At 38.9% G+C, this 7,417-nt stretch overlaps 1 long non-coding RNA gene across 1 annotated transcript in view; it reads right to left on the reverse strand.

The window, feature by feature from the left end:
* Positions 1–4,852, reverse strand: part of LOC129644634 (uncharacterized) — a 42,479-nt gene extending 37,627 nt beyond the window's left edge. Inside the window, exons 1-2 of the long non-coding RNA XR_008710900.1 lie at positions 4,749–4,852; positions 4,089–4,148 (exon numbers count right to left, since the gene is read on the reverse strand). This is a non-coding gene — a long non-coding RNA (uncharacterized LOC129644634). The remainder of the gene's footprint in view (positions 1–4,088; positions 4,149–4,748) is intronic.
* Positions 4,853–7,417: the final 2,565 nt, after the last annotated feature.

The following is a 7,417-nucleotide window of genomic DNA, read 5'->3' on the forward strand; positions in this document are numbered from 1 at the left end:
AAATTTTTGAGCTTTAGAAGTAGTTAATAGTTCTCTCCAAAATTTTCAATCATTTCTTTTTTACTCTTGAAAAGAAGATGAATTATTTTAAAGCCCTTCACCTTTATGATCTAGGGTACTTGGTAAATCTGTTTCTAGTCTGCTTTTGCTGTGTCATTCATGATGTCTTGTCTCCTTTTTTACGTCAGGCATTATATTTGTAAAATTGCTGTGGAAATTACTCAAAGCCTAGAATCTCACCATTCTCCAGAGAGGAATCATGCTGTTTTTGTTAGATACCAGAATGGAATGGCAATCTGAGCTCACCTCAATTCAATTCTGAAGATCAAAACGATTCCAAGTTGAGCGGCAGTCCCTGCAAAGGTTCATCTACTTCTTTTTAAAAAACTTTTTTTAATTAATTTATTTTATTTTTGGCTGTGCTGGGTCTTCATTGCTGTGCGTGCTTTTCTCAGGTGGGGGTGGGGGGCACCGGGAGGTGGGGGGTGGGGAGGGGTGGGGAGGGGTGGGGAGGGGTGGGGAGGGGTGGGGGAGTGGGGAGGGCGGGGACTGCTCTCTAGTTGTGCTGTGTAGCTTCTTATTGCAGTGGCTTCTCTGTCGCAGAGCACAGGCTCCAGGCACGCAGGCTACAGTAGTTGCAGCAGAAGGGCTCAGTAGCTGCAGCTCCCGGGCTCTAGAGCACAGCCCCATACTTCGGGCACATGAACTTAGTTGCTCCAGGGCATGTAATATCTCCTGCATTGGCAGTCGGACTCTTCACCGCTGAGTCACCAGATAAGCCCCCAGTCCAACCACTTCTGATTCACATTTTCTTCAAACGTATAGTTTTTCAGGTTCCAATTAAAAGTAATGGAAATTCACAGGGCCATTGATTTGGCAGACTTGGACTCCAAACCCTATTACACTAGCTCTCTGGGACTTTCAAAAGCAAAACTCAGCCTTTCATCACTACCACAGAATTATCAACACCTCAAGAGGATGTGGACCCAGGATATTCCAGACTTGGTTTCCTTTTTCCCTGGAATTCTGAGCTGGTGTTTCTTCATTGGTTCTCTGAAGGCTGTTTAAGTAGAATTTTTTTATTGTTTAATCCAGCTTTCAATTACCCTCCATAGAGGACTGTCTAAATCACCTAGTCTTTTGTTATTTACAAATACTATTATTTAACATAGTACAGGTAACATTTATTACTGACAATTACTATTAATATCATTATTATTACTACTGGAAAAGGTTAGTTTTCATTTAAATCCCAAAGAAGGACAGTGCCAAAGAATGTTCAAACTGCTGCACAATTGCACTCATTTCACCTGCTACTAAGGTAATGCTCAAAATCCTGCAAGCTAGTCTTCAACAGTTTGTGAACTGAAAAATTCCAGATATACAAGCTGGATTTAGAAAAGGCAGAGCAACCAGAGGTCAAACTGTCAAAATCCACTGGATCATAGAAAAAGCAATAGAATTCCAGAAGAACATCTACTTCTGCTTCATTGACTATGAAGTCAATGAAGCTTTTGACAGGGTAGATCACAACACACTGTGAAAATTCTTAAAAGAAATAGGAATAACAGACCACCTTCCCTGCCTCCTGAGAAACCTGTCTGCAGGTCAATAAGCAACAGTTAGAACTGAATTTGGAAAAATGGACTGGTTCAAAATTGAGAAAGGAGTATGTCAAGGCTATATTTAACTTATATGCAGAGTACATTGTATATCCTGCTTATTTAACTTATATGCAGAGTACATTGCACAAAATGCCAGGCTGGATGAAGCACAAGCTGGAATCAAGATTGCCAGGAGAAATATCAACAACCTCAGATAAGCAGATGATACTATCCTTATGGCAGAAGGCAAAGAGGAACTAAAGAGCCTCTTGATGAAAGAGAAAGAGGAGAGTGAATAAGATGGCTTAAAACTCAACATTCAAAAAACTAAGATCATGGCAACCGGTCCCATCACTTCATGGCATAAAGATGGGGAAACAATGGAAACAGTGACAGATTTTATTTTCTTGGGCTCCAAAATCATTGTTGATGGTAACTGCAGCCATGAAATTAAAAGATGCTTGCTTCTTGGAAGAAAAGCTATGACAAACCTAGACAGTGTATTAAAAAACAGAGATATCACTTTGCCAACAAAGGTCTGTATAGTCAAAGCTATAATTTTTCCAGTAGTCATGTACAAATGTGAAAGTTCAACTATAAAGAAGGCTGAGTGCTGAAGAATTGATGCTTTCAAATTGGAGAAGACACTTGAGAGTTCTTTGGACAGCAAGGAGATCAAACCAGTCAATCCTAAAGGACATCAACCCTGACTATTCACTGGAAAGACTGATGCTGAAGCTGAAGCTCCAATACTTTGTCCACCTGATGTGAAGAGCCAACTCATTAGAAAAGACCCTGATGCTGAGAAAGACTGAAGGCAGGAGGAGAAAGGAACAACAGAGGATGAGATGGTTGAATGGCATCACTGAGTCAGTGAACATGAGTTTGAGCAAACTTCAGGAAAGTGAAGGGCAGGGAAGCCTGGTGTGCTGCAGTCCACGGGGTCACAAAGAGTTGGACACTACCAGGAACTGAACAACAACAATTATTACTACTCCTCTAATGCATGCATCGTCATCTTTCCCAATTTATTTTCTTACTGGCTTTTAAGATTTGTTTCCTCTGTTATTGCCTTACATCAAATCTGTCTCTAAACTGCTACTGGGGCAATATCTCAACACGGAAATTCAATAATGCCATTTCCATGTTTAAATTCTTTAGTAACTCTCCTGCTGATAGATAACATTGTATAGAATAATACAAGGAGGAACTTGGGAGTAAAATAAACCTCATCTCAAATCCTTACTCTAGCAATAGTTACACAAATTGGCAAAGTTACTTAAATTCTCATCTCTATTTGTCTAAAGTTAGCATGATATTAACATTGAGCATAAAAAGTTATCTGAAGATTAAATAAGAAGATTAGTATAGAGAGTATTAACAAGATACATAGCACTTAGTATCACGTTGCAAGAGTTCAGCAGATCTGAGGAGTTCTCTTATATCTGAAGTATCTCTGAATATACAAATTTCCCAAAACCTCTCTACTATTTTTTAACACATTATTCCACCTAATAATGGAATAATTTTCTTCTGGCTTTTCTCTAACATGGAAAAAAGTCAGAAAAAATAGAAATAAATGATTTTTTTCTCATTTTTTAAATTAGTTGGAGAGTCAAAACTCTCTTTTCTGGCTCAAACTGTTCATAGCTTCCTACCCACCTATCATGGAAGAAGCACATGCATTTTAACAAAAGAGGAAAAATAAAGCATAGGATGAAAAGTGCATCAAAACTAAGACTCAAATTAATTGTTTAAGTGAACTGTAACTGTTTTATGAAAAAATAAAATTGCCCTGCAAGATCAGATAATTTTCTATTAACTTAGAGAAAAATAAAATGTCATTTCCAAACTAGCAGAAAGGGCAATTCTATTGAAAACAGAACGATGGAGACTACTGGCTGACAGCAAATTGTATGTTATTTAATTAAATTGTATTACAAATGTATAAATTTTCTATAAAATGTGAACATATTTACACCCAAAGGAGGAGATATTAAAAACTATATCTGAAATAATGTCATCTCTTAGAAAATTTTCATCAAATCTGTACCTTCCTAAAGCATCTACATAATTAATGCCATCCTAAACCCTTTCTTTGGCTTTCAGACTCTCAGTGCCTCTGTTTCATCTGATCCTTCAAATCAGTCACCCTTCCTCACCATTTAACTTGTTCCCTTCCACATCTGTCTTTTGCCCTTGATTCTAATCAAGACATATTTGGGAATCTCAATAAGCCTAAAATAAGAGAGTAATAAATAAAGGGTACACAAAGATATACAGGTGATCTTTAAATAAATCTCATTTCACCATATTGTAGTAGATGAAGCAGTTAATGATTTTTACATCTGGCAACACAATCTAAACATCCTGAACATAATTTTCCAGAAAACGACTAGTTAGAATCTGTTGGAGAGCCTAGACAGAGGCTTTAGTCAGCTGATGCTCGGTACCACACATTGAGTGAGACGGATGTGCACTTACCTGGCTAATGAGTCCACCTTCAAACTCAGAAAACTCAAACTGAAATAAATGATCAGGTAACTATCTCAGCAGCCGCAGAAAAAAGGTAAAAAATTAGTAAGTTTCTCTGCAAAGAAATATCACACACTACAAAAAAAACCTATTTCACCACTTCTAAGACCTTGTCAATTATAAGATGCACTCTTATTTGATATTCCAGCAACAGTTTTTTTTTAAACTGTCAATTCAAGTATGACATGCTTTGATTCCAAGATGCATTCTGATAGAAGAGATGTTAAATGTGAAAAGAAATTGTATCTCCTAAAATTAAAATGTGATCATCTTTATTTTGACTTTAGCCTTTGCCTCTTCAAAGGGAAGTCTCAGTCTCAATCCTAGAATTTCTATTTTCAAAATTCGCTTAAGCAGAAAATGACTTTATAAATGTAGACATCAAAGCCCAAAGAGTGACTTGATCTGATATCAGAGTTGTAGACACTGGAGACAAGGAGTTAATATAACAGAAAAGAAAAATAGTCTTTGCTTTTTGAGGGCTAACATTTGGGCGTGTGTGTTTACTGTATTGGCTCTCCATACCCTATTTAATTCTATCAGTGAACTAACCTCTTCTTTGCATTCCTATGACAAACTTAGCTCTTGTAAACTGTACTGATTACTTACCTCTATTGGTTCCATTTTTTCTGTCATCTTTCCTTCTGTCTTCTTCACAATTTACCAATCATATTTTCTTATCAAAAATCCAAAAGGACTGAACTATCAATTATCTGAGAAAAAGAAAATTTATGAAAAAGATTAGAAAGCTCCCAGTCACATATTCTCTTGTAGAAACCAGAACAAAGGAATAATATTGTCCATTTCATTAAGTTCTAGGGAAAACTCATGCCAAGAATTAGAAGTCATTACTCCATTGATTGAAATCATCAAACCTGCACTATTCTATTAAACAGCCATGATTTGCAGATTCATCCACAACATCTTTGGCACTATTAAGCAAGACAAAATATCCTATTAAAAGCTACAAGGACACTGCTCTCTACTTGACTACAGCAATTGCTTATTGCAAATCATTTCTGAAGGATGGATTATGTACTCCTTTCTTAAAATAACCTCAGACAGTCATTTTCTGTAGAATTAATAAGAAAATCTTGCAATGATTGGTTGGTGTGGTGGGCAGAGTGTGATGACTTTTCTGAAACTCCATTTCCAGAGTGCTTCAGTTCAGTTCAGCCGCTCAGTCATGTCCGACTCTCTGCGACCCCATGAAGCGCAGCACGCCAGGCCTCCCTATCCATCACCAACTCCCGGAGTTCACTCAGACTCACGTCCATTGAGTCAGTGATGCCATCCAGCCATCTCATCCTCTGTCGTCCCCTTCTCCTCCTGCCCTCAATCCCTCCCAGCATCAGGGTCTTTGCCAATGAGTCAATTCTTCGCATGAGGTGGCCAAAGTACTGGAGTTTCAGCTTTAGCATCAGTCCTTCCAATGAACACACAGGACTGATCTCCTTTAGAATGGACTGGTTGGATCTCCTTGCAGTCCAAGGGACTCTCAAGAGTCTTCTCCAACACCACAGTTCAAAAGCATCAATTCTTCGGTGCTCAGCTTTCTTCACAGTCCAACTCTCACATCCATACATGACCACTGGAAAAACCATAGACTTGACTAGACGGACCTTTGTTGGCAAAGTAATGTCTCTGCTTTTTAATATGCTGTCTAGGTTGGTCATAACTTTCCTTCCAAGGAGTAAGCGTCTTTTAATTTCATGGCTGCAATCACCATCTACAGTGATTTTGGAGCCCCAAAAAATAAAGTCAGCCACTGTTTCCACTGTTTCCCCATCTATTTCCCATGAAGTGATGGGACCAGATGCCATGATCTTAGTTTTTTGAATGTTGAGTTTTAAGCCAACTTTTTTCACTCTCTTCTCTCACTTTCATCAAGAGGCTTTTTAGTTCCTCTTCACTTTCTGCCATAAGGGTGGTGTCATCTGCATATCTGAGGTTATTGATATTTCTCCCAGCAATCTTGATTCCAGCTTGTGCTTCTTCCAGCCCAGCGTTTCTCATGATGTACTCTGCATAGAAGTTAAATAAGCAGGGTGACAATATACAGCCTTGACGTACTCCTTGTCCTATTTGGAACCAGTCTGTTGTTCCATGTCCAGTTCTAACTATTGCTTCCTGACCTGCATATAGGTTTCTCAAGAAGCAGGTCAGGTGGTCTGGTATTCCCATCTCTTTCAGAATTTTCCACAGTTCATTGTGATCCACACAGTCAAAGGCTTTGGCATAGTCAATAAAGCAGAAATAGATGCTTTTCTGGGACTTTCTTGCTTTTTTGATGATCAGACTAAAAACCTGTTAGTTTTATATCAAACAAGTGGAAGTCAGTAGTGAGTGGTGTAGCTGATGGAGATAATAGGGAAGTTCAGTCCAGTTCACTCACTCAGTCTGTCCAACTCTGCAACCCCATGGACTGCAGCACGCCAGGCTTCCCTGTCCATCACCAACTCCCAGAGTTTACTCAAATTCCTCTCCATTGAGTTGGTAATGCCATCCAACCATCTCATCCTCTGTCATCCCCTTCTCCTCCTGCCTTCAATCTTTCCCAGCATCAGGGTCTTTTCAAATGAGTCAGGTCTTCACATCAGGTAGCCATGTACTGGAGTTTCAGCTTCAGCATCAGTCCTTCCAATGAATATTCAGGATTGATTTCTTTTAGGATGGTCTGGTTGGATCTTCTTGCAGTCCAAAGGACTCTCAAGAGTCTTCTCCAACATCACAATTCAAAAGCATCAATTCTTCAGTGCTCAGCTTTCTTTATAGTCCAACTTTCACATCCATACATGACTACAGGAAAAACCATAGCTTTGACTAGACAGACCTTTGTTGGCAAAGTAATGTCTCTGCTTTTTAATATGCTGTCTAGGCTGGACATAGTTTTTTTTCCAAGGAGCAAGCGTCTTTTAATTTCATGGCTGAAGTCACCATCTGCAGTGATTTTGGAGCCCCCCCCAAAAACTAAAGTCTCTCACTGTTTCCATTTTTTCCTCTTCTATTTGCCATGAAGTGATGGGGCCACATGCCATGATCTTAGTTTTCTGAATGTCGAGTTTTAAGCCAACTTTTTCACTCTCTTCTTTCACTTTCATCAAGAGGCTCTTTAGTTCATTTTCTGCCATAAGGGTAGTGTCATCTGCATATCTGAGGTTATTGATATTTCTCCCAGCAATCTTGACTCCAGCTTGTGCTTCATCCAGCCCAGCATTTCTCAGGATGCACTCTGCATATAAGTTAAATATGCAGGGTGACAATACACAGCCTTGACA

Source organism: Bubalus kerabau, chromosome 2, assembly GCF_029407905.1.
Source record: "Bubalus kerabau isolate K-KA32 ecotype Philippines breed swamp buffalo chromosome 2, PCC_UOA_SB_1v2, whole genome shotgun sequence".
Classification (NCBI taxonomy): domain Eukaryota; kingdom Metazoa; phylum Chordata; class Mammalia; order Artiodactyla; family Bovidae; genus Bubalus; species Bubalus kerabau.